Genomic DNA, 23,969 nt, shown 5'->3' with positions numbered 1-23,969 from the left:
TTACAGAATATAGGATGGCATCAAGCTTTACAAATTAAAACCAGTGGATTTACAGATCTGACTCTGCAAAGTTTGATAGCAGCACAGGTGCATTGTAAACTTTCATGCTTGAAGTGTCCACCGCTTGGGTTAAAAATCAAAACCAAACCATTCAACACGAAAGAAGAAGCAGATTAATGTGACTAGGATGGGATTCGAACCCATGCATGCAGAGCACAATGGATTAGTAGTCCATCGCCTTAACCACTCGTCCACCTCGTCTACATAGAGCCTGTGCGTTTAGGTGGGAAGATGTTGAGAGGGTTTTTACCAGTCAGTGTTTTTTCACTGAAGATTGTATGTTGGCTTTTGTCAGAGTTGCCTTATCTCGTCAACTACAGTGCCTGTTGTTTGAAGTTAGCTTGGGGAAAACTCTATCAGAAATGAACCAGTGCTGAGGTTTTTAATATCAATTAGTCATAATTTTTCCTCCTTTTGGTTTTGCCATGGCATTTCTTCAATCTGTCTATTCTGTGTCATAACTTGGAAGCAAAACAAGTCCCAAATTTCAGCTGTGCTAAAAGATGGCTCATTCAATTGCAAAACTTCAAAGCCTTTGTCCTCGATACAGCTTCTGTAAATTTGTCAGTCTTTTAAATGAATGCTCTTCAAAATTTACTTGGCTTCTTAAGTGTTATGACTGAGATTGAAATCTTATTCCATGTTTCTGCTCTATGTGGAATGGAACTCAAGCTCAATATTGTTTTGCTGCGCTAACCAGTTGAATGTTCGATTGGTGCTTCAATCTTCCTTGGATTTCAAATGCATGCCATTTTCTGGTGCTGTGGCTTAGTTGGTTAAAGCGCCTGTCTAGTAAACAGGAGATCCTGAGTTCAAATCTCAGCAGTGCCTTGTTTTCATCTCCTCACAAAGAAGCATCCTATCTTAAAAATAGGTGTTTCACTTGCGACTGATAGTGCAATTGTGAGATTAAAAATCTCTTCTATCTAAGAGATATAAAGGAAGAAAGATGGCTTCAAGCATGACAATGTAAAACCAGTTGATTTAGTTTTGAAATGCCTCCTTTCTATGCATCTGTAATCCGTTTATCCAATGTATCTCACCTTTATGTCCTTTGGCTTAGTTGGTCAAAGAGCCTGTTTAGTAAACAGAAAATCTTGAATTTGAATGCCAGCAGTGCTATTCTTTCTTTATGTCAGTTTGGGGCTTCTTAACTCTCTAAGCAGGCTTTCTAAAGTATCACACCTGTTTGTCCTTTGTCATAGTTGGTCAAAGAGCCTGTTTAGTAAACAGAAAATCTTGAATTTGAATGCCAGCAGTCCTCTTCCTTCTTTATCTCAGTTTAGGGCTGTTTAACTCTCTAAGCAGGCTTTCTAATGTATCACACCTGTTTGTCCTTTGTCTTAGTTGGTCAAAGAGCCTATTTAGTAAATGGAAAATCTTGAATTTGAATGCCAGCAGTCCTTTTCCTTCTTTATCTCAGTTTAGGGCTGTTTAACTCTCTAAGCAGGCTTTTTAATGTTTCGCACCTGTTTGTCCTTTGGCTTAGTTGTTCAAAGAGCCTATTTAGTAAAAGGAAAATCTTGATTTTGAATGTCAGCAGTGCTTTCTATTCTTCATCTCATTTTGTGGGTTTTTACCCCAAAAAGAGGACTTTTACTCTTGCTTGTCATCAAATATTAATTTCCCATAGCCCTAATATAGTGCAATTGAGAAAAAAAATTCTCTGCTGTTGAAACACTTTAAAAGGAATTAGAGGATATAATTTTCTTTACAGAATATAGGATGGCATCAAGCTTTACAAATTAAAACCAGTGGATTTACAGATCTGACTCTGCAAAGTTTGATAGCAGCACAGGAGTATTGTAAACTTTCATGCTTGAAGTGTCCACCGCTTGGGTTAAAAATGAAAACCAAACCATTCAACATGAAAGAAGAAGCAGATTAATGCGACGAGGATGGGATTCGAACCCATGCATGCAGAGCACAATGGATTAGCAGTCCATCGCCTTAACCACTCGTCCACCTCGTCTACATAGCACCTGTGCGTTTAGGTGGGAAGATGTTGAGAGGGTTTTTACCAGTCAGTGTTTTTTCACTGAAGATTGTATGTTGGCTTTTGTCAGAGTTGCCTTATCTCGTCAACTACAGTGCCTGTTGTTTGAAGTTAGCTTGGGGAAAACTCTATCAGAAATGAACCAGTGCTGAGGTTTTTAATATCAATTAGTCATAATTTTTCCTCCTTTTGGTTTTGCCATGGCATTTCTTCAATCTGTCTATTCTGTGTCATAACTTGGAAGCAAAACAAGTCCCAAATTTCAGCTGTGCTAAAAGATGGCTCATTCAATTGCAAAACTTCAAAGCCTTTGTCCTCGATACAGCTTCTGTAAATTTGTCAGTCTTTTAAATGAATGCTCTTCAAAATTTACTTGGCTTCTTAAGTGTTATGACTGAGATTGAAATCTTATTCCATGTTTCTGCTCTATGTGGAATGGAACTCAAGCTCAATATTGTTTTGCTGCGCTAACCAGTTGAATGTTCGATTGGTGCTTCAATCTTCCTTGGATTTCAAATGCATGCCATTTTCTGGTGCTGTGGCTTAGTTGGTTAAAGCGCCTGTCTAGTAAACAGGAGATCCTGAGTTCGAATCTCAGCAGTGCCTTGTTTTCATCTCCTCACAAAGAAGCATCCTATCTTAAAAATAGGTGTTTCACTTGCGACTGATAGTGCAATTGTGAGATTAAAAATCTCTTCTATCTAAGAGATATAAAGGAAGAAAGATGGCTTCAAGCATGACAATGTAAAACCAGTTGATTTAGTTTTGAAATGCCTCCTTTCTATGCATCTCTAATCCGTTTATCCAATGTATCTCACCTTTATGTCCTTTGGCTTAGTTGGTCAAAGAGCCTGTTTAGTAAACAGAAAATCTTGAATTTGAATGCCAGCAGTGCTATTCTTTCTTTATGTCAGTTTGGGGCTTCTTAACTCTCTAAGCAGGCTTTCTAAAGTATCACACCTGTTTGTCCTTTGTCATAGTTGGTCAAAGAGCCTGTTTAGTAAACAGAAAATCTTGAATTTGAATGCCAGCAGTCATCTTCCTTCTTTATCTCAGTTTAGGGCTGTTTAACTCTCTAAGCAGGCTTTCTAATGTATCACACCTGTTTGTCCTTTGTCTTAGTTGGTCAAAGAGCCTATTTAGTAAATGGAAAATCTTGAATTTGAATGCCAGCAGTCCTTTTCCTTCTTTATCTCAGTTTAGGGCTGTTTAACTCTCTAAGCAGGCTTTTTAATGTTTCGCACCTGTTTGTCCTTTGGCTTAGTTGTTCAAAGAGCCTATTTAGTAAAAGGAAAATCTTGATTTTGAATGTCAGCAGTGCTTTCTATTCTTCATCTCATTTTGTGGGTTTTTACCCCAAAAAGAGGACTTTTACTCTTGCTTGTCATCAAATATTAATTTCCTATAGCCCTAATATAGTGCAATTGAGAAAAAAAATTCTCTGCTGTTGAAACACTTTAAAAGGAATTAGAGGATATAATTTTCTTTACAGAATATAGGATGGCATCAAGCTTTACAAATTAAAACCAGTGGATTTACAGATCTGACTCTGCAAAGTTTGATAGCAGCACAGGAGTATTGTAAACTTTCATGCTTGAAGTGTCCACAGCTTGGGTTAAAAATGAAAACCAAACCATTCAACACAAAAGAAGAAGCAGATTAATGCGACGAGGATGGGATTCAAACCCATGCATGCAGAGCACAATGGATTAGCAGTCCATCGCCTTAACCACTCGTCCACCTCGTCTACATAGCGCCTGTGCGTTTAGGTGGGAAGATGTTGAGAGGGTTTTTACCAGTCAGTGTTTTTTCACTGAAGATTGTATGTTGGCTTTTGTCAGAGTTGCCTTATCTCGTCAACTACAGTGCCTGTTGTTTGAAGTTAGCTTGGGGAAAACTCTATCAGAAATGAACCAGTGCTGAGGTTTTTAATATCAATTAGTCATAATTTTTCCTCCTTTTGGTTTTGCCATGGCATTTCTTCAATCTGTCTATTCTGTGTCATAACTTGGAAGCAAAACAAGTCCCAAATTTCAGCTGTGCTAAAAGATGGCTCATTCAATTGCAAAACTTCAAAGCCTTTGTCCTTGATACAGCTTCTGTAAATTTGTCAGTCTTTTAAATGAATGCTCTTCAAAATTTACTTGGCTTCTTAAGTGTTATGACTGAGATTGAAATCTTATTCCATGTTTCTGCTCTATGTTGAATGGAACTCAAGCTCAATATTGTTTTGCTGCGCTAACCAGTTGAATGTTCGATTGGTGCTTCAATCTTCCTTGGATTTCAAATGCATGCCATTTTCTGGTGCTGTGGCTTAGTTGGTTAAAGCGCCTGTCTAGTAAACAGGAGATCCTGAGTTCGAATCTCAGCAGTGCCTTGTTTTCATCTCCTCACAAAGAAGCATCCTATCTTAAAAATAGGTGTTTCCCTTGAGACTGATAGTGCAATTGTGAGATTAAAAATCTCTTCTATCTAAGAGATATAAAGGAAGAAAGATGGCTTCAAGCATGTCAATGTAAAACCAGTTGATTTAGTTTTGAAATGCCTCCTTTCTATGCATCTCTAATCCGTTTATACAATGTATCTCACCTTTATGTCCTTTGACTTAGTTGGTCAAAGAGCCTGTTTAGTAAACAGAAAATCTTGAATTTGAATGCCAGCAGTGCTATTCTTTCTTTATGTCAGTTTGGGGCTTCTTAACTCTCTAAGCAGGCTTTCTAAAGTATCACACCTGTTTGTCCTTTGTCATAGTTGGTCAAAGAGCCTGTTTAGTAAACAGAAAATCTTGAATTTGAATGCCAGCAGTCATCTTCCTTCTTTATCTCAGTTTAGGGCTGTTTAACTCTCTAAGCAGGCTTTCTAATGTATCACACCTGTTTGTCCTTTGTCTTAGTTGGTCAAAGAGCCTATTTAGTAAATGGAAAATCTTGAATTTGAATGCCAGCAGTCCTTTTCCTTCTTTATCTCAGTTTAGGGCTGTTTAACTCTCTAAGCAGGCTTTTTAATGTTTCGCACCTGTTTGTCCTTTGGCTTAGTTGTTCAAAGAGCCTATTTAGTAAAAGGAAAATCTTGATTTTGAATGTCAGCAGTGCTTTCTATTCTTCATCTCATTTTGTGGGTTTTTACCCCAAAAAGAGGACTTTTACTCTTGCTTGTCATCAAATATTAATTTCCCATAGCCCTAATATAGTGCAATTGAGAAAAAAAATTCTCTGCTGTTGAAACACTTTAAAAGGAATTAGAGGATATAATTTTCTTTACAGAATATAGGATGGCATCAAGCTTTACAAATTAAAACCAGTGGATTTACAGATCTGACTCTGCAAAGTTTGATAGCAGCACAGGAGTATTGTAAACTTTCATGCTTGAAGTGTCCACAGCTTGGGTTAAAAATGAAAACCAAACCATTCAACACAAAAGAAGAAGCAGATTAATGCGACGAGGATGGGATTCGAACCCATGCATGCAGAGCACAATGGATTAGCAGTCCATCGCCTTAACCACTCGTCCACCTCGTCTACATAGCGCCTGTGCGTTTAGGTGGGAAGATGTTGAGAGGGTTTTTACCAGTCAGTGTTTTTTCACTGAAGATTGTATGTTGGCTTTTGTCAGAGTTGCCTTATCTCGTCAACTACAGTGCCTGTTGTTTGAAGTTAGCTTGGGGAAAACTCTATCAGAAATGAACCAGTGCTGAGGTTTTTAATATCAATTAGTCATAATTTTTCCTCCTTTTGGTTTTGCCATGGCATTTCTTCAATCTGTCTATTCTGTGTCATAACTTGGAAGCAAAACAAGTCCCAAATTTCAGATGTGCTAAAAGATGGCTCATTCAATTGCAAAACTTCAAAGCCTTTGTCCTTGATACAGCTTCTGTAAATTTGTCAGTCTTTTAAATGAATGCTCTTCAAAATTTACTTGGCTTCTTAAGTGTTATGACTGAGATTGAAATCTTATTCCATGTTTCTGCTCTATGTTGAATGGAACTCAAGCTCAATATTGTTTTGCTGCGCTAACCAGTTGAATGTTCGATTGGTGCTTCAATCTTCCTTGGATTTCAAATGCATGCCATTTTCTGGTGCTGTGGCTTAGTTGGTTAAAGCGCCTGTCTAGTAAACAGGAGATCCTGAGTTCGAATCTCAGCAGTGCCTTGTTTTCATCTCCTCACAAAGAAGCATCCTATCTTAAAAATAGGTGTTTCCCTTGAGACTGATAGTGCAATTGTGAGATTAAAAATCTCTTCTATCTAAGAGATATAAAGGAAGAAAGATGGCTTCAAGCATGTCAATGTAAAACCAGTTGATTTAGTTTTGAAATGCCTCCTTTCTATGCATCTCTAATCCGTTTATACAATGTATCTCACCTTTATGTCCTTTGACTTAGTTGGTCAAAGAGCCTGTTTAGTAAACAGAAAATCTTGAATTTGAATGCCAGCAGTGCTATTCTTTCTTTATGTCAGTTTGGGGCTTCTTAACTCTCTAAGCAGGCTTTCTAAAGTATCACACCTGTTTGTCCTTTGTCATAGTTGGTCAAAGAGCCTGTTTAGTAAACAGAAAATCTTGAATTTGAATGCCAGCAGTCCTCTTCCTTCTTTATCTCAGTTTAGGGCTGTTTAACTCTCTAAGCAGGCTTTCTAATGTATCACACCTGTTTGTCCTTTGTCTTAGTTGGTCAAAGAGCCTATTTAGTAAATGGAAAATCTTGAATTTGAATGCCAGCAGTCCTTTTCCTTCTTTATCTCAGTTTAGGGCTGTTTAACTCTCTAAGCAGGCTTTTTAATGTTTCGCACCTGTTTGTCCTTTGGCTTAGTTGTTCAAAGAGCCTATTTAGTAAAAGGAAAATCTTGATTTTGAATGTCAGCAGTGCTTTCTATTCTTCATCTCATTTTGTGGGTTTTTACCCCAAAAAGAGGACTTTTACTCTTGCTTGTCATCAAATATTAATTTCCCATAGCCTTAATATAGTGCAATTGAGAAAAAAAATTCTCTGCTGTTGAAACACTTTAAAAGGAATTAGAGGATATAATTTTCTTTACAGAATATAGGATGGCATCAAGCTTTACAAATTAAAACAAGTGGATTTACAGATCTGACTCTGCAAAGTTTGATAGCAGCACAGGTGCATTGTAAACTTTCATGCTTGAAGTGTCCACCGCTTGGGTTAAAAATCAAAACCAAACCATTCAACACGAAAGAAGAAGCAGATTAATGTGACTAGGATGGGATTCGAACCCATGCATGCAGAGCACAATGGATTAGTAGTCCATCACCTTAACCACTCGTCCACCTCGTCTACATAGAGCCTGTGCGTTTAGGTGGGAAGATGTTGAGAGGGTTTTTACCAGTCAGTGTTTTTTCACTGAAGATTGTATGTTGGCTTTTGTCAGAGTTGCCTTATCTCGTCAACTACAGTGCCTGTTGTTTGAAGTTAGCTTGGGGAAAACTCTATCAGAAATGAACCAGTGCTGAGGTTTTTAATATCAATTAGTCATAATTTTTCCTCCTTTTGGTTTTGCCATGGCATTTCTTCAATCTGTCTATTCTGTGTCATAACTTGGAAGCAAAACAAGTCCCAAATTTCAGCTGTGCTAAAAGATGGCTCATTCAATTGCAAAACTTCAAAGCCTTTGTCCTCGATACAGCTTCTGTAAATTTGTCAGTCTTTTAAATGAATGCTCTTCAAAATTTACTTGGCTTCTTAAGTGTTATGACTGAGATTGAAATCTTATTCCATGTTTCTGCTCTATGTGGAATGGAACTCAAGCTCAATATTGTTTTGCTGCGCTAACCAGTTGAATGTTCGATTGGTGCTTCAATCTTCCTTGGATTTCAAATGCATGCCATTTTCTGGTGCTGTGGCTTAGTTGGTTAAAGCGCCTGTCTAGTAAACAGGAGATCCTGAGTTCGAATCTCAGCAGTGCCTTGTTTTCATCTCCTCACAAAGAAGCATCCTATCTTAAAAATAGGTGTTTCACTTGCGACTGATAGTGCAATTGTGAGATTAAAAATCTCTTCTATCTAAGAGATATAAAGGAAGAAAGATGGCTTCAAGCATGACAATGTAAAACCAGTTGATTTAGTTTTGAAATGCCTCCTTTCTATGCATCTCTAATCCGTTTATCCAATGTATCTCACCTTTATGTCCTTTGTCTTAGTTGGTCAAAGAGCCTGTTTAGTAAACAGAAAATCTTGAATTTGAATGCCAGCAGTGCTATTCTTTCTTTATGTCAGTTTGGGGCTTCTTAACTCTCTAAGCAGGCTTTCTAAAGTATCACACCTGTTTGTCCTTTGTCATAGTTGGTCAAAGAGCCTGTTTAGTAAACAGAAAATCTTGAATTTGAATGCCAGCAGTCCTCTTCCTTCTTTATCTCAGTTTAGGGCTGTTTAACTCTCTAAGCAGGCTTTCTAATGTATCACACCTGTTTGTCCTTTGTCTTAGTTGGTCAAAGAGCCTATTTAGTAAATGGAAAATCTTGAATTTGAATGCCAGCAGTCCTTTTCCTTCTTTATCTCAGTTTAGGACTGTTTAACTCTCTAAGCAGGCTTTTTAATGTTTCGCACCTGTTTGTCCTTTGGCTTAGTTGTTCAAAGAGCCTATTTAGTAAAAGGAAAATCTTGATTTTGAATGTCAGCAGTGCTTTCTATTCTTCATCTCATTTTGTGGGTTTTTACCCCAAAAAGAGGACTTTTACTCTTGCTTGTCATCAAATATTAATTTCCCATAGCCCTAATATAGTGCAATTGAGAAAAAAAATTCTCTGCTGTTGAAACACTTTAAAAGGAATTAGAGGATATAATTTTCTTTACAGAATATAGGATGGCATCAAGCTTTACAAATTAAAACCAGTGGATTTACAGATCTGACTCTGCAAAGTTTGATAGCAGCACAGGAGTATTGTAAACTTTCATGCTTGAAGTGTCCACCGCTTGGGTTAAAAATGAAAACCAAACCATTCAACACGAAAGAAGAAGCAGATTAATGCGACGAGGATGGGATTCGAACCCATGCATGCAGAGCACAATGGATTAGCAGTCCATCGCCTTAACCACTCGTCCACCTCGTCTACATAGCACCTGTGCGTTTAGGTGGGAAGATGTTGAGAGGGTTTTTACCAGTCAGTGTTTTTTCACTGAAGATTGTATGTTGGCTTTTGTCAGAGTTGCCTTATCTCGTCAACTACAGTGCCTGTTGTTTGAAGTTAGCTTGGGGAAAACTCTATCAGAAATGAACCAGTGCTGAGGTTTTTAATATCAATTAGTCATAATTTTTCCTCCTTTTGGTTTTGCCATGGCATTTCTTCAATCTGTCTATTCTGTGTCATAACTTGGAAGCAAAACAAGTCCCAAATTTCAGCTGTGCTAAAAGATGGCTCATTCAATTGCAAAACTTCAAAGCCTTTGTCCTCGATACAGCTTCTGTAAATTTGTCAGTCTTTTAAATGAATGCTCTTCAAAATTTACTTGGCTTCTTAAGTGTTATGACTGAGATTGAAATCTTATTCCATGTTTCTGCTCTATGTGGAATGGAACTCAAGCTCAATATTGTTTTGCTGCGCTAACCAGTTGAATGTTCGATTGGTGCTTCAATCTTCCTTGGATTTCAAATGCATGCCATTTTCTGGTGCTGTGGCTTAGTTGGTTAAAGCGCCTGTCTAGTAAACAGGAGATCCTGAGTTCGAATCTCAGCAGTGCCTTGTTTTCATCTCCTCACAAAGAAGCATCCTATCTTAAAAATAGGTGTTTCACTTGCGACTGATAGTGCAATTGTGAGATTAAAAATCTCTTCTATCTAAGAGATATAAAGGAAGAAAGATGGCTTCAAGCATGACAATGTAAAACCAGTTGATTTAGTTTTGAAATGCCTCCTTTCTATGCATCTCTAATCCGTTTATCCAATGTATCTCACCTTTATGTCCTTTGGCTTAGTTGGTCAAAGAGCCTGTTTAGTAAACAGAAAATCTTGAATTTGAATGCCAGCAGTGCTATTCTTTCTTTATGTCAGTTTGGGGCTTCTTAACTCTCTAAGCAGGCTTTCTAAAGTATCACACCTGTTTGTCCTTTGTCATAGTTGGTCAAAGAGCCTGTTTAGTAAACAGAAAATCTTGAATTTGAATGCCAGCAGTCCTCTTCCTTCTTTATCTCAGTTTAGGGCTGTTTAACTCTCTAAGCAGGCTTTCTAATGTATCACACCTGTTTGTCCTTTGTCTTAGTTGGTCAAAGAGCCTATTTAGTAAATGGAAAATCTTGAATTTGAATGCCAGCAGTCCTTTTCCTTCTTTATCTCAGTTTAGGGCTGTTTAACTCTCTAAGCAGGCTTTTTAATGTTTCGCACCTGTTTGTCCTTTGGCTTAGTTGTTCAAAGAGCCTATTTAGTAAAAGGAAAATCTTGATTTTGAATGTCAGCAGTGCTTTCTATTCTTCATCTCATTTTGTGGGTTTTTACCCCAAAAAGAGGACTTTTACTCTTGCTTGTCATCAAATATTAATTTCCCATAGCCCTAATATAGTGCAATTGAGAAAAAAAATTCTCTGCTGTTGAAACACTTTAAAAGGAATTAGAGGATATAATTTTCTTTACAGAATATAGGATGGCATCAAGCTTTACAAATTAAAACCAGTGGATTTACAGATCTGACTCTGCAAAGTTTGATAGCAGCACAGGAGTATTGTAAACTTTCATGCTTGAAGTGTCCACCGCTTGGGTAAAAAATGAAAACCAAACCATTCAACACGAAAGAAGAAGCAGATAAATGCGACGAGGATGGGATTCGAACCCATGCATGCAGAGCACAATGGATTAGCAGTCCATCGCCTTAACCACTCGTCCACCTCGTCTACATAGCGCCTGTGCGTTTAGGTGGGAAGATGTTGAGAGGGTTTTTACCAGTCAGTGTTTTTTCACTGAAGATTGTATGTTGGCTTTTGTCAGAGTTGCCTTATCTCGTCAACTACAGTGCCTGTTGTTTGAAGTTAGCTTGGGGAAAACTCTATCAGAAATGAACCAGTGCTGAGGTTTTTAATATCAATTAGTCATAATTTTTCCTCCTTTTGGTTTTGCCATGGCATTTCTTCAATCTGTCTATTCTGTGTCATAACTTGGAAGCAAAACAAGTCCCAAATTTCAGCTGTGCTAAAAGATGGCTCATTCAATTGCAAAACTTCAAAGCCTTTGTCCTTGATACAGCTTCTGTAAATTTGTCAGTCTTTTAAATGAATGCTCTTCAAAATTTACTTGGCTTCTTAAGTGTTATGACTGAGATTGAAATCTTATTCCATGTTTCTGCTCTATGTGGAATGGAACTCAAGCTCAATATTGTTTTGCTGCGCTAACCAGTTGAATGTTCGATTGGTGCTTCAATCTTCCTTGGATTTCAAATGCATGCCATTTTCTGGTGCTGTGGCTTAGTTGGTTAAAGCGCCTGTCTAGTAAACAGGAGATCCTGAGTTCTAATCTCAGCAGTGCCTTGTTTTCATCTCCTCACAAAGAAGCATCCTATCTTAAAAATAGGTGTTTCACTTGCGACTGATAGTGCAATTGTGAGATTAAAAATCTCTTCTATCTAAGAGATATAAAGGAAGAAAGATGGCTTCAAGCATGACAATGTAAAACCAGTTGATTTAGTTTTGAAATGCCTCCTTTCTATGCATCTCTAATCCGTTTATCCAATGTATCTCACCTTTATGTCCTTTGTCTTAGTTGGTCAAAGAGCCTGTTTAGTAAACAGAAAATCTTGAATTTGAATGCCAGCAGTGCTATTCTTTCTTTATGTCAGTTTGGGGCTTCTTAACTCTCTAAGCAGGCTTGCTAATGTATCACACCTGTTTGTCCTTTGTCATAGTTGGTCAAAGAGCCTGTTTAGTAAACAGAAAATCTTGAATTTGAATGCCAGCAGTCCTCTTCCTTCTTTATCTCAGTTTAGGGCTGTTTAACTCTCTAAGCAGGCTTTCTAATGTATCACACCTGTTTGTCCTTTGTCTTAGTTTGTCAAAGAGCCTATTTAGTAAATGGAAAATCTTGAATTTGAATGCCAGCAGTCCTTTTCCTTCTTTATCTCAGTTTAGGGCTGTTTAACTCTCTAAGCAGGCTTTTTAATGTTTCGCACCTGTTTGTCCTTTGGCTTAGTTGTTCAAAGAGCCTATTTAGTAAAAGGAAAATCTTGATTTTGAATGTCAGCAGTGCTTTCTATTCTTCATCTCATTTTGTGGGTTTTTACCCCAAAAAGAGGACTTTTACTCTTGCTTGTCATCAAATATTAATTTCCCATAGCCCTAATATAGTGCAATTGAGAAAAAAAATTCTCTGCTGTTGAAACACTTTAAAAGGAATTAGAGGATATAATTTTCTTTACAGAATATAGGATGGCATCAAGCTTTACAAATTAAAACCAGTGGATTTACAGATCTGACTCTGCAAAGTTTGATAGCAGCACAGGAGTATTGTAAACTTTCATGCTTGAAGTGTCCACCGCTTGGGTAAAAAATGAAAACCAAACCATTCAACACGAAAGAAGAAGCAGATTAATGCGACGAGGATGGGATTCGAACCCATGCATGCAGAGCACAATGGATTAGCAGTCCATCGCCTTAACCACTCGTCCACCTCGTCTACATAGCGCCTGTGCGTTTAGGTGGGAAGATGTTGAGAGGGTTTTTACCAGTCAGTGTTTTTTCACTGAAGATTGTATGTTGGCTTTTGTCAGAGTTGCCTTATCTCGTCAACTACAGTGCCTGTTGTTTGAAGTTAGCTTGGGGAAAACTCTATCAGAAATGAACCAGTGCTGAGGTTTTTAATATCAATTAGTCATAATTTTTCCTCCTTTTGGTTTTGCCATGGCATTTCTTCAATCTGTCTATTCTGTGTCATAACTTGGAAGCAAAACAAGTCCCAAATTTCAGCTGTGCTAAAAGATGGCTCATTCAATTGCAAAACTTCAAAGCCTTTGTCCTTGATACAGCTTCTGTAAATTTGTCAGTCTTTTAAATGAATGCTCTTCAAAATTTACTTGGCTTCTTAAGTGTTATGACTGAGATTGAAATCTTATTCCATGTTTCTGCTCTATGTGGAATGGAACTCAAGCTCAATATTGTTTTGCTGCGCTAACCAGTTGAATGTTCGATTGGTGCTTCAATCTTCCTTGGATTTCAAATGCATGCCATTTTCTGGTGCTGTGGCTTAGTTGGTTAAAGCGCCTGTCTAGTAAACAGGAGATCCTGAGTTCGAATCTCAGCAGTGCCTTGTTTTCATCTCCTCACAAAGAAGCATCCTATCTTAAAAATAGGTGTTTCACTTGCGACTGATAGTGCAATTGTGAGATGAAAAATCTCTTCTATCTAAGAGATATAAAGGAAGAAAGATGGCTTCAAGCATGACAATGTAAAACCAGTTGATTTAGTTTTGAAATGCCTCCTTTCTATGCATCTCTAATCCGTTTATCCAATGTATCTCACCTTTATGTCCTTTGTCTTAGTTGGTCAAAGAGCCTGTTTAGTAAACAGAAAATCTTGAATTTGAATGCCAGCAGTGCTATTCTTTCTTTATGTCAGTTTGGGGCTTCTTAACTCTCTAAGCAGGCTTGCTAATGTATCACACCTGTTTGTCCTTTGTCATAGTTGGTCAAAGAGCCTGTTTAGTAAACAGAAAATCTTGAATTTGAATGCCAGCAGTCCTCTTCCTTCTTTATCTCAGTTTAGGGCTGTTTAACTCTCTAAGCAGGCTTTCTAATGTATCACACCTGTTTGTCCTTTGTCTTAGTTTGTCAAAGAGCCTATTTAGTAAATGGAAAATCTTGAATTTGAATGCCAGCAGTCCTTTTCCTTCTTTATCTCAGTTTAGGGCTGTTTAACTCTCTAAGCAGGCTTTTTAATGTTTCGCACCTGTTTGTCCTTTGGCTTAGTTGTTCAAAGAGCCTATTTAGTAAAAGGAAAATCTTGATTTTGAATGTCAGCAGTGCTTTCTATTCTTCATCTCATTTTGTGGGTTTTTACCCCAAAAAGAGGACTTTTACTCTTGCTTGTCATCAAATATTAATTTCCCATAGCCCTAATATAGTGCAATTGAGAAAAAAAATTCTCTGCTGTTGAAACACTTTAAAAGGAATTAGAGGATATAATTTTCTTTACAGAATATAGGATGGCATCAAGCTTTACAAATTAAAACCAGTGGATTTACAGATCTGACTCTGCAAAGTTTGATAGCAGCACAGGAGTATTGTAAACTTTCATGCTTGAAGTGTCCACCGCTTGGGTAAAAAATGAAAACCAAACCATTCAACACGAAAGAAGAAGCAGATTAATGCGACGAGGATGGGATTCGAACCCATGCATGCAGAGCACAATGGATTAGCAGTCCATCGCCTTAACCACTCGTCCACCTCGTCTACATAGCGCCTGTGCGTTTAGGTGGGAAGATGTTGAGAGGGTTTTTACCAGTCAGTGTTTTTTCACTGAAGATTGTATGTTGGCTTTTGTCAGAGTTGCCTTATCTCGTCAACTACAGTGCCTGTTGTTTGAAGTTAGCTTGGGGAAAACTCTATCAGAAATGAACCAGTGCTGAGGTTTTTAATATCAATTAGTCATAATTTTTCCTCCTTTTGGTTTTGCCATGGCATTTCTTCAATCTGTCTATTCTGTGTCATAACTTGGAAGCAAAACAAGTCCCAAATTTCAGCTGTGCTAAAAGATGGCTCATTCAATTGCAAAACTTCAAAGCCTTTGTCCTTGATACAGCTTCTGTAAATTTGTCAGTCTTTTAAATGAATGCTCTTCAAAATTTACTTGGCTTCTTAAGTGTTATGACTGAGATTGAAATCTTATTCCATGTTTCTGCTCTATGTGGAATGGAACTCAAGCTCAATATTGTTTTGCTGCGCTAACCAGTTGAATGTTCGATTGGTGCTTCAATCTTCCTTGGATTTCAAATGCATGCCATTTTCTGGTGCTGTGGCTTAGTTGGTTAAAGCGCCTGTCTAGTAAACAGGAGATCCTGAGTTCGAATCTCAGCAGTGCCTTGTTTTCATCTCCTCACAAAGAAGCATCCTATCTTAAAAATAGGTGTTTCACTTGCGACTGATAGTGCAATTGTGAGATGAAAAATCTCTTCTATCTAAGAGATATAAAGGAAGAAAGATGGCTTCAAGCATGACAATGTAAAACCAGTTGATTTAGTTTTGAAATGCCTCCTTTCTATGCATCTCTAATCCGTTTATCCAATGTATCTCACCTTTATGTCCTTTGTCTTAGTTGGTCAAAGAGCCTGTTTAGTAAACAGAAAATCTTGAATTTGAATGCCAGCAGTGCTATTCTTTCTTTATGTCAGTTTGGGGCTTCTTAACTCTCTAAGCAGGCTTGCTAATGTATCACACCTGTTTGTCCTTTGTCATAGTTGGTCAAAGAGCCTGTTTAGTAAACAGAAAATCTTGAATTTGAATGCCAGCAGTCCTCTTCCTTCTTTATCTCAGTTTAGGGCTGTTTAACTCTCTAAGCAGGCTTTCTAATGTATCACACCTGTTTGTCCTTTGTCTTAGTTTGTCAAAGAGCCTATTTAGTAAATGGAAAATCTTGAATTTGAATGCCAGCAGTCCTTTTCCTTCTTTATCTCAGTTTAGGGCTGTTTAACTCTCTAAGCAGGCTTTTTAATGTTTCGCACCTGTTTGTCCTTTGGCTTAGTTGGTCAAAGAGCCTATTTAGTAAAAGGAAAATCTTGATTTTGAATGTCAGCAGTGCTTTCTATTCTTCATCTCATTTTGTGGGTTTTTACCCCAAAAAGAGGACTTTTACTCTTGCTTGTCATCAAATATTAATTTCCCATAGCCCTAATATAGTGCAATTGAGAAAAAAAATTCTCTGCTGTTGAAACACTTTAAAAGGAATTAGAGGATATAATTTTCTTTACAGAATATAGGATGGCATCAAGCTTTACAAATTAAAACCAGTGGATTTACAGATCTGACTCTGCAAAGTTTGATAGCAGCACAGGAGTATTGTAAACTTTCATGCTTGAAGTGTCCACCGCTTGGGTTAAAAATGAAAACCAAACCATTCAAAACAAAAGAAGAAGCAGATTAATCCGACGAGGATAGGATTCGAACCCATGCATGCAGAGCACAATGGATTAGCAGTCCATCACCTTAACCACTCGGCCACCTTTTCTACATAGAGCACGTGCGTTTAGGTGGGAAGATGTTGAGAGGGTTTTTACCAGTCAGTGTTTTTTCACTGAAGATTGTATGTTGGCTTTTGTCAGAGTTGCCTTATCTCGTCAACTACAGTGCCTGTTGTTTGAAGTTAGCTTGGGGAAAACTCTATCAGAAATGAACCAGTGCTGAGGTTTTTAATATCAATTAGTCATAATTTTTCCTCCTTTTGGTTTTGCCATGGCATTTCTTCAATCTGTCTATTCTGTGTCATAACTTGGAAGCAAAACAAGTCCCAAATTTCAGCTGTGCTAAAAGATGGCTCATTCAATTGCAAAACTTCAAAGTCTTTGTCCTCGATACAGCTTCTGTAAATTTGTCAGTCTTTTAAATGAATGCTCTTCAAAATTTACTTGGCTTCTTAAGTGTTATGACTGAGATTGAAATCTTATTCCATGTTTCTGCTCTACGTGAAATGGAACTCAAGCTCAATATTGTTTTGCTGCGCTAACCAGTTGAATGTTCGATTGGTGCTTCAATCTTCCTTGGATTTCAAATGCATGCCATTTTCTGGTGCTGTGGCTTAGTTGGTTAAAGTTCCTGTCTAGTAAACAGGAGATCCTGAGTTCTAATCTCAGCAGTGCCTTGTTTTCATCTCCTTACAAAGAAGCTTCCTATCTTAAAAATAGGTGTTTCACTTGCGACTGATAGTGCAATTGTGAGATTAAAAATCTCTTCTATCTATGAGATATAAAGGAAGAAAGATGGCTTCAAGCATGACAATGTAAAACCAGTTGATTTAGTTTTGAAATGCATCTCTAATCCGTTTATCCAATGTATCTCACCTTTATGTCCTTTGTCTTAGTTGGTCAAAGAGCCTGTTTAGTAAACAGAAAATCTTGAATTTGAATGCCAGCAGTGCTATTCTTTCTTTATGTCAGTTTGGGGCTTCTTAACTCTCTAAGCAGGCTTTCTAATGCATCACACCTGTTTGTTCTTTGTCATAGTTGGTCAAAGAGCCTGTTTAGTAAACAGAAAATCTTGAATTTGAATGCCAGCAGTCCTCTTCCTTCTTTATCTCAGTTTAGGGCTGTTTAACTCTCTAAGCAGGCTTTCTAATGTATCACACCTGTTTGTCCTTTGTCTTAGTTTGTCAAAGAGCCTATTTAGTAAATGGAAAATCTTGAATTTGAATGCCAGCAGTCCTTTTCCTTCTTTATCTCAGTTTAGGGCTGTTTAACTCTCTAAGCAGGCTTTTTTAATGTTTTTCACCTGTTTGTCCTTTGGCTTAGTTGGTCAAAGAGCCTATTTAGTAAAAGGAAAATCTTGATTTTGAATGTCAGTAGTGCTTTCTATTTTTCATCTCATTTTGTGGGTTTTTACCCCAAAAAGAGGACTTTTACTCTTGCTTGTCATCAAATATTAATTTCCCATAGCCCTAATATAGTGCAATTGAGAAAAAAAATTCTCTGCTGTTGAAACACTTTAAAAGGAATTAGAGGATATAATTTTCTTTACAGAATATAGGATGGCATCAAGCTTTACAAATTAAAACCAGTGGATTTACAGATCTGACTGTGCAAAGTTTGATAGCAGCACAGGAGTATTGTAAACTTTCATGCTTGAAGTGTCCACCGCTTGGGTTAAAAATGAAAACCAAACCATTCAAAACGAAAGAAGAAGCAGATTAATCCGACGAGGATGGGATTCGAACCCATGCATGCAGAGCACAATGGATTAGCAGTCCATCTCCTTAACCACTCGGCCACCTCGTCTACATAGCACCTGTGCGTTTAGGTGGGAAGATGTTGAGAGGGTTTTTACCAGTCAGTGTTTTTTCACTGAAGATTGTATGTTGGCTTTTGTCAGAGTTGCCTTATCTCGTCAACTACAGTGCCTGTTGTTTGAAGTTAGCTTGGGGAAAACTCTATCAGAAATGAACCAGTGCTGAGGTTTTTAATATCAATTAGTCATAATTTTTCCTCCTTTTGGTTTTGCCATGGCATTTCTTCAATCTGTCTATTCTGTGTCATAACTTGGAAGCAAAACAAGTCCCAAATTTCAGCTGTGCTAAAAGATGGCTCATTCAATTGCAAAACTTCAAAGTCTTTGTCCTCGATACAGCTTCTGTAAATTTGTCAGTCTTTTAAATGAATGCTCTTCAAAATTTACTTGGCTTCTTAAGTGTTATGACTGAGATTGAAATCTTATTCCATGTTTCTGCTCTACGTGAAATGGAACTCAAGCTCAATATTGTTTTGCTGCGCTAACCAGTTGAATGTTCGATTGGTGCTTCAATCTTCCTTGGATTTCAAAAGCATGCCATTTTCTGGTGCTGTGGCTTAGTTGTTTAAAGTTCCTGTCTAGTAAACAGGAGATCCTGAGTTCGAGTCTCAGCAGTGCCTTGTTTTCATCTCCTTACAAAGAAGCTTCCTATCTTAAAAATAGGTGTTTCACTTGCGACTGATAGTGCAATTGTGAGATTAAAAATCTCTTCTATCTAAGAGATATAAAGGAAGAAAGATGGCTTCAAGCATGACAATGTAAAACCAGTTGATTTAGTTTTGAAATGCCTCCTTTCTATGCATCTCTAATCCGTTTATCCAATGTATCTCACCTTTATGTCCTTTGTCTTAGTTGGTCAAAGAGCCTGTTTAGTAAACAGAAAATCTTGAATTTGAATGCCAGCAGTGCTATTCTTTCTTTATGTCAGTTTGGGGCTTCTTAACTCTCTAAGCAGGCTTTCTAATGTATCACACCTGTTTGTCCTTTGTCTTAGTTGGTCAAAGAGCCTGTTTAGTAAACAGAAAATCTTGAATTTGAATGCCAGCAGTCCTCTTCCTTCTTTATCTCAGTTTAGGGCTGTTTAACTCTCTAAGCAGGCTTTCTAATGTATCACACCTGTTTGTCCTTTGTCTTAGTTGGTCAAAGAGCCTATTTAGTAAATGGAAAATCTTGAATTTGAATGCCAGCAGTCCTTTTCCTTCTTTATCTCAGTTTAGGGCTGTTTAACTCTCTAAGCAGGCTTTTTAATGTTTCGCACCTGTTTGTCCTTTGGCTTAGTTGGTCAAAGAGCCTATTTAGTAAAAGGAAAATCTTGATTTTGAATGTCAGCAGTGCTTTCTATTCTTCATCTCATTTTGTGGGTTTTTACCCCAAAAAGAGGACTTTTACTCTTGTTTGTCATCAAATATTAATTTCCCACAGCCCTAATATAGTGCAATTGAGAAAAAAAATTCTCTGCTGTTGAAACACTTTAAAAGGAATTAGAGGATATAATTTTCTTTACAGAATATAGGATGGCATCAAGCTTTACAAATTAAAACCAGTGGATTTACAGATCTGACTCTGCAAAGTTTGATAGCAGCACAGGAGTATTGTAGACTTTCATGCTTGAAGTGTCCACCGCTTGGGTTAAAAATGAAAACCAAACCATTCAAAACGAAAGAAGAAGCAGATTAATCCGACGAGGATGGGATTCGAACCCATGCATGCAGAGCACAATGGATTAGCAGTCCATCACCTTAACCACTCGGCCACCTCTTCTACATAGCGCACGTGCGTTTAGGTGGGAAGATGTTGAGAGGGTTTTTACCAGTCAGTGTTTTTTCACTGAAGATTGTATGTTGGCTTTTGTCAGAGTTGCCTTATCTCGTCAACTACAGTGCCTGTTGTTTGAAGTTAGCTTGGGGAAAACTCTATCAGAAATGAACCAGTGCTGAGGTTTTTAATATCAATTAGTCATAATTTTTCCTCCTTTTGGTTTTGCCATGGCATTTCTTCAATCTGTCTATTCTGTGTCATAACTTGGAAGCAAAACAAGTCCCAAATTTCAGCTGTGCTAAAAGATGGCTCATTCAATTGCAAAACTTCAAAGCCTTTGTCCTCGATACAGCTTCTGTAAATTTGTCAGTCTTTTAAATGAATGCTCTTCAAAATTTACTTGGCTTCTTAAGTGTTATGACTGAGATTGAAATCTTATTCCATGTTTCTGCTCTATGTGGAATGGAACTCAAGCTCAATATTGTTTTGCTGCGCTAACCAGTTGAATGTTCGATTGGTGCTTCAATCTTCCTTGGATTTCAAATGCATGCCATTTTCTGGTGCTGTGGCTTAGTTGGTTAAAGCGCCTGTCTAGTAAACAGGAAATCCTGAGTTCGAATCTCAGCAGTGCCTTGTTTTCATCTCCTCACAAAGAAGCATCCTATCTTAAAAATAGGTGTTTCACTTGAGACTGATAGTGCAATTGTGAGATTAAAAATCTCTTCTATCTAAGAGATATAAAGGAAGAAAGATGGCTTCAAGCATGACAATGTAAAACCAGTTGATTTAGTTTTGAAATGCCTCCTTTCTATGCATCTCTAATCCGTTTATCCAATGTATCTCACCTTTATGTCCTTTGTCTTAGTTGGTCAAAGAGCCTGTTTAGTAAACAGAAAATCTTGAATTTGAATGCCAGCAGTGCTATTCTTTCTTTATGTCAGTTTGGGGCTTCTTAACTCTCTAAGCAGGCTTTCTAATGTATCACACCTGTTTGTCCTTTGTCTTAGTTGGTCAAAGATCCTGTTTAGTAAACAGAAAATCTTGAATTTGAATGCCAGCAGTCCTCTTCCTTCTTTATCTCAGTTTAGGGCTGTTTAACTCTCTAAGCAGGCTTTCTAATGTATCACACCTGTTTGTCCTTTGTCTTAGTTGGTCAAAGAGCCTATTTAGTAAATGGAAAATCTTGAATTTGAATGCCAGCAGTCCTTTTCCTTCTTTATCTCAGTTTAGGGCTGTTTAACTCTCTAAGCAGGCTTTTTAATGTTTCGCACCTGTTTGTCCTTTGGCTTAGTTGGTCAAAGAGCCTATTTAGTAAAAGGAAAATCTTGATTTTGAATGTCAGCAGTGCTTTCTATTCTTCATCTCATTTTGTGGGTTTTTACCCCAAAAAGAGGACTTTTACTCTTGTTTGTCATCAAATATTAATTTCCCACAGCCCTAATATAGTGCAATTGAGAAAAAAAATTCTCTGCTGTTGAAACACTTTAAAAGGAATTAGAGGATATAATTTTCTTTACAGAATATAGGATGGCATCAAGCTTTACAAATTAAAACCAGTGGATTTACAGATCTGACTCTGCAAAGTTTGATAGCAGCACAGGAGTATTGTAGACTTTCATGCTTGAAGTGTCCACCGCTTGGGTTAAAAATGAAAACCAAACCATTCAAAACGAAAGAAGAAGCAGATTAATCCGACGAGGATGGGATTCGAACCCATGCATGCAGAGCACAATGGATTAGCAGTCCATCACCTTAACCACTCGGCCACCTCTTCTACATAGCGCACGTGCGTTTAGGTGGGAAGATGTTGAGAGGGTTTTTACCAGTCAGTGTTTTTTCACTGAAGATTGTATGTTGGCTTTTGTCAGAGTTGCCTTATCTCGTCAACTACAGTGCCTGTTGTTTGAAGTTAGCTTGGGGAAAACTCTATCAGAAATGAACCAGTGCTGAGGTTTTTAATATCAATTAGTCATAATTTTTCCTCCTTTTGGTTTTGCCATGGCATTTCTTCAATCTGTCTATTCTGTGTCATAACTTGGAAGCAAAACAAGTCCCAAATTTCAGCTGTGCTAAAAGATGGCTCATTCAATTGCAAAACTTCAAAGCCTTTGTCCTCGATACAGCTTCTGTAAATTTGTCAGTCTTTTAAATGAATGCTCTTCAAAATTTACTTGGCTTCTTAAGTGTTATGACTGAGATTGAAATCTTATTCCATGTTTCTGCTCTATGTGGAATGGAACTCAAGCTCAATATTGTTTTGCTGCGCTAACCAGTTGAATGTTCGATTGGTGCTTCAATCTTCCTTGGATTTCAAATGCATGCCATTTTCTGGTGCTGTGGCTTAGTTGGTTAAAGCGCCTGTCTAGTAAACAGGAAATCCTGAGTTCGAATCTCAGCAGTGCCTTGTTTTCATCTCCTCACAAAGAAGCATCCTATCTTAAAAATAGGTGTTTCACTTGAGACTGATAGTGCAATTGTGAGATTAAAAATCTCTTCTATCTAAGAGATATAAAGGAAGAAAGATGGCTTCAAGCATGTCAATGTAAAACCAGTTGATTTAGTTTTGAAATGCCTCCTTTCTATGCATCTCTAATCCGTTTATACAATGTATCTCACCTTTATGTCCTTTGACTTAGTTGGTCAAAGAGCCTGTTTAGTAAACAGAAAATCTTGAATTTGAATGCCAGCAGTGCTATTCTTTCTTTATGTCAGTTTGGGGCTTCTTAACTCTCTAAGCAGGCTTTCTAAAGTATCACACCTGTTTGTCCTTTGTCATAGTTGGTCAAAGAGCCTGTTTAGTAAACAGAAAATCTTGAATTTGAATGCCAGCAGTCCTCTTCCTTCTTTATCTCAGTTTAGGGCTGTTTAACTCTCTAAGCAGGCTTTCTAATGTATCACACCTGTTTGTCCTTTGTCTTAGTTGGTCAAAGAGCCTATTTAGTAAATGGAAAATCTTGAATTTGAATGCCAGCAGTCCTTTTCCTTCTTTATCTCAGTTTAGGGCTGTTTAACTCTCTAAGCAGGCTTTTTAATGTTTCGCACCTGTTTGTCCTTTGGCTTAGTTGGTCAAAGAGCCTATTTAGTAAAAGGAAAATCTTGATTTTGAATGTCAGCAGTGCTTTCTATTCTTCATCTCATTTTGTGGGTTTTTACCCCAAAAAGAGGACTTTTACTCTTGCTTGTCATCAAATATTAATTTCCCATAGCCCTAATATAGTGCAATTGAGAAAAAAAATTCTCTGCTGTTGAAACACTTTAAAAGGAATTAGAGGATATAATTTTCTTTACAGAATATAGGATGGCATCAAGCTTTACAAATTAAAACCAGTGGATTTACAGATCTGACTCTGCAAAGTTTGATAGCAGCACAGGAGTATTGTAAACTTTCATGCTTGAAGTGTCCACCGCTTGGGTTAAAAATGAAAACCAAACCATTCAAAACAAAAGAAGAAGCAGATTAATCCGACGAGGATGGGATTCGAACCCATGCATGCAGAGCACAATGGATTAGCAGTCCATCACCTTAACCACTCGGCCACCTTTTCTACATAGAGCACGTGCGTTTAGGTGGGAAGATGTTGAGAGGGTTTTTACCAGTCAGTGTTTTTTCACTGAAGATTGTATGTTGGCTTTTGTCAGAGTTGCCTTATCTCGTCAACTACAGTGCCTGTTGTTTGAAGTTAGCTTGGGGAAAACTCTATCAGAAATGAACCAGTGCTGAGGTTTTTAATATCAATTAGTCATAATTTTTCCTCCTTTTGGTTTTGCCATGGCATTTCTTCAATCTGTCTATTCTGTGTCATAACTTGGAAGCAAAACAAGTCCCAAATTTCAGCTGTGCTAAAAGATGGCTCATTCAATTGCAAAACTTCAAAGTCTTTGTCCTCGATACAGCTTCTGTAAATTTGTCAGTCTTTTAAATGAATGCTCTTCAAAATTTACTTGGCTTCTTAAGTGTTATGACTGAGATTGAAATCTTATTCCATGTTTCTGCTCTACGTGAAATGGAACTCAAGCTCAATATTGTTTTGCTGCGCTAACCAGTTGAATGTTCGATTGGTGCTTCAATCTTCCTTGGATTTCAAATGCATGCCATTTTCTGGTGCTGTGGCTTAGTTGGTTAAAGTTCCTGTCTAGTAAACAGGAGATCCTGAGTTCTAATCTCTGCAGTGCCTTGTTTTCATCTCCTTACAAAGAAGCTTCCTATCTTAAAAATAGGTGTTTCACTTGCGACTGATAGTG

At 37.6% G+C, this 23,969-nt stretch overlaps 9 non-coding genes across 9 annotated transcripts; 7 read left to right on the top strand and 2 right to left on the bottom strand.

Moving 5' to 3' along the window:
- Nucleotides 1-179: 179 nt before the first annotated feature.
- On the bottom strand, nucleotides 180-261 carry TRNAS-ACU (transfer RNA serine (anticodon ACU)). Its single transcript has one exon. It is a non-coding gene; the product is annotated as a tRNA-Ser (tRNA).
- A 2,327-nt stretch (nucleotides 262-2,588) lies between these two features.
- TRNAT-AGU (transfer RNA threonine (anticodon AGU)) lies at nucleotides 2,589-2,662 on the top strand. The gene has a single exon. It is a non-coding gene; the product is annotated as a tRNA-Thr (tRNA).
- Nucleotides 2,663-4,359: 1,697 nt separating this feature from the next.
- TRNAT-AGU (transfer RNA threonine (anticodon AGU)) lies at nucleotides 4,360-4,433 on the top strand. The gene has a single exon. It is a non-coding gene; the product is annotated as a tRNA-Thr (tRNA).
- Nucleotides 4,434-6,130: 1,697 nt separating this feature from the next.
- On the top strand, nucleotides 6,131-6,204 carry TRNAT-AGU (transfer RNA threonine (anticodon AGU)). Its single transcript has one exon. It is a non-coding gene; the product is annotated as a tRNA-Thr (tRNA).
- Nucleotides 6,205-7,263: 1,059 nt separating this feature from the next.
- Nucleotides 7,264-7,345, bottom strand: TRNAS-ACU (transfer RNA serine (anticodon ACU)). Its single transcript has one exon. It is a non-coding gene; the product is annotated as a tRNA-Ser (tRNA).
- A 556-nt stretch (nucleotides 7,346-7,901) lies between these two features.
- TRNAT-AGU (transfer RNA threonine (anticodon AGU)) lies at nucleotides 7,902-7,975 on the top strand. Its single transcript has one exon. It is a non-coding gene; the product is annotated as a tRNA-Thr (tRNA).
- Nucleotides 7,976-9,672: 1,697 nt separating this feature from the next.
- Nucleotides 9,673-9,746, top strand: TRNAT-AGU (transfer RNA threonine (anticodon AGU)). The gene has a single exon. It is a non-coding gene; the product is annotated as a tRNA-Thr (tRNA).
- Nucleotides 9,747-13,214: 3,468 nt separating this feature from the next.
- TRNAT-AGU (transfer RNA threonine (anticodon AGU)) lies at nucleotides 13,215-13,288 on the top strand. The gene has a single exon. It is a non-coding gene; the product is annotated as a tRNA-Thr (tRNA).
- A 1,697-nt stretch (nucleotides 13,289-14,985) lies between these two features.
- Nucleotides 14,986-15,059, top strand: TRNAT-AGU (transfer RNA threonine (anticodon AGU)). Its single transcript has one exon. It is a non-coding gene; the product is annotated as a tRNA-Thr (tRNA).
- Nucleotides 15,060-23,969: the final 8,910 nt, after the last annotated feature.

This window comes from Dendrobates tinctorius, unplaced genomic scaffold (assembly GCF_039654945.1).
Source record: "Dendrobates tinctorius isolate UK_male_01 unplaced genomic scaffold, ASM3965494v1 ptg000254l, whole genome shotgun sequence".
Lineage (NCBI taxonomy): Eukaryota > Metazoa > Chordata > Amphibia > Anura > Dendrobatidae > Dendrobates > Dendrobates tinctorius.
Note: the sequence above shows the minus strand (reverse complement) of the source record. Positions and strands in the feature narration are given on the sequence as shown.